The sequence below is a fragment of the Apium graveolens genome, chromosome 6 (genome assembly GCF_009905375.1).
Source record: "Apium graveolens cultivar Ventura chromosome 6, ASM990537v1, whole genome shotgun sequence".
NCBI lineage: Eukaryota > Viridiplantae > Streptophyta > Magnoliopsida > Apiales > Apiaceae > Apium > Apium graveolens.
The window spans coordinates 148908266-148911105 of record NC_133652.1 but is presented as its reverse complement, the minus strand read 5'-3'; positions in this window follow the sequence as shown (position 1 = coordinate 148911105).

Here is a 2840-nt window from a genome sequence, read left to right as displayed (position 1 = left end):
CACTCATGCGCTAATTATTATGCACCCTCTCAACTTATATTACCCTCATTATTTCTTTAAGTCCTTATTCACATTATGATCTCTTCCTTTTTCAAAGTATCTTAATTCCATTTTCATTTTTGTCGTCGGCTCCGCTTATGGATTATATGATTTCTAATTGCGCAATCTCGGCTCCGATATTTTTATAAAATTGAAAAATCATTATTTTCACTTGAAATTTTTATGGAAGTTAGGAAACTCAAAATACTACTCTCCGTATAAATTTCATGATTTATGAACATTATTAAGTCGATATTTTGTATTTTCAAAATTCGTAACTCGTAGCAGTTTTTGTCGCGTAAATCACTTTTAGTAAAACAGCCATAACTTTTGATCCGTAAATCGGAATCAAGGAATTCAAGCGCCTAAACGATCCTTATAACACTGTATATCATAATCAAGATTTATTTTTCAAGAAAATACAGTTTACATTCTCGGAACTTTCTGCAGAAACTTAAAGTTACGTTTTGTTCGTTTTAACGAGATTACGATCACGATCATAGTTTTGTTTATGCCTTAAATCTTTATACTACCACCAAAAAACAATATATCATCATCAACACACTAACTCCACTCAAGAACATCATGTTCTTGAGGCAACAACAATCAAACTTAAATCTACTTAGCTAAACATCAAGATTTCAACAATACCACCACTAAAACTAGGTTTACAACTACATACTAAAAGGATCTTGAACTTAAATCTTAAATAAAGTTGGGTAAAATATTTTTACCTTTCTTGCGAGCTTGAGATGTGTTCTTGATGATGTTGAAGTCTTGGGAGTGCTTAGTATGGTTTTTGGAACCTAAAACAACCATTGAAATTAAGAAACCAAAGAAGAGTTACTATTCATACTATTCATTATCAACTTTCTTGATTTTTTTTCACCCATCAAACCTTGATAAAAAGATCTCAAATATTTATATTACCTTAGTTTGGTTGTTAGGAAGCTTGAGAATTAATGGGAGGATTTATCCATGGCTAGAGCTTGAAGATTTGAAATTGGTTTTTTGGCTTTTGAAGAAATAGCCGAATGGAGCTAATGAAGAATGGGGAGAGAGTTTTTCTGTTTGTTTCTTGGTTGCTTCTTGGAATAATGCAAGTTATAGCTTGTGATATCTTATATTGATTTGTTATTCTCTAGTTTAGATCCTAGGATTTTATTCTTATTACAAATCTTGGGGACAAATCTAACTAGGCTTCCTAGTTTACAAGCTAAGCTACTTGTTTAGCCCTTTAGCTCACTATTTGCTTAGCCTTGGTTGATCATTCTATACCTTAGCTCACTATTTGATAAAGTAACCATGGTTACTTTCTTACCATGGTTAGTTAGTACGTTACATTTATTTAATCATGTATGCGTTCGCTCAGTCGCTTAAACGTTTTCGTAATACTTCCTCGTAAATGGTTCGCGCCGTAATTCCTTTCGTATTTATTTCTTATGTTTTGAATTACCATACTTGGATATAAATCCGTAGGGTTTTAAATTCTTAATTATATTGTGATTCCCGTAATCCTGATGATTCGTAAATATGGTCATTTTTCATAGTTCATTTTCTTCTAAAACTAATAGCGTTTATATACACTCATTTGGTACGTATAATCATAATATCAACTCCGAAATTCATTTTCTCATGCACTACATAGTGTGGGCTAAAAAGTTTTCCTCGTTCGTCAGGGTTACTATTCATTAAACATTTTACAAGGTCTCAAAAATTCGAGTTATTACAGTCTTCCCTTCTAACAAGGATTCCGTCCCGTAATCAATTAGAAAATAAGTGGGAGTATCTATTCCCCATTGCGTCTTCAAGTTCCCAAGTTAACTCTTCGACATTTTGATTTCTTCACAAGATTCTAACCAGCTTCACAGTCTTGTTCCTCAACACTTGTTCTTTTTGGTCCATTATCCTTACTGGCTGCTCGATGTAGGTCAGGTCTGGTTGTAAATCTACCTGCTCGTATTCTATTACGTGTCGTGCATCTGCATGGTACTTCCTTAACATGGACACGTGGAACACGTTGTGCACTTGTTGCAGATTAGGAGGCAAAGCAAGCTCGTAAGCTAGAGGTCCTATTCTCCTCAAAATTTCAAAGGGTCCTATGAATCTGGGACTCAGCTTCCCTTTCTTTCAAAATCTCATCACTCATTTCCATAGAGATACCTTCAATAGCACTGAATCTCCTACTTCATATTCCCTATCCTTCATGGTCTGGTCGGCGTACTTCTTTTGTCTGTCCTGAGCTGCTACCAGTCTCTTCTTGATGAGTCCTACCATTTCCCTGGTCTGTTCGACTAATTCTGGTCCTATTATCTTGTGTTCTCCAACTTCATCCCAACATAGGGGAGAGCGACATCTCCTTCCATAAAGAGCTTCATACAGAGGCATTTTTATGTTATCGTGATAGCTGTTGTTGTAAGCAAATTCGATCAGGGGTAAGTGGTCATTCCAATTTCATTTAAAATCAATGGCATATACCCGTAACATATTTTCTAGGGTCTGAATAGTCCTTTCGCTTTGTCCATCAGTCTGGGGGTGGTAAGCGATACTCATATTTATTCTGGTGCCTACACATTCGTGGAAGCTTCTCCAAAATCGGGAATTAAACCTTGGGTCTCTATCTGACACTATGGCTACAGGAACGCCGTGTCTCACTACAATTTCTTTCAAGTAATTATCCACCACCTTGTCTACGGTGTACCTTTCGTTGATTGGTAGGAAGTGTGCGGACTTGGTCAATCTATCTATGATAACCCATATGGCGTCGTGATTGGTCTTTGTCCTTGGTAGGCCTGTCATAA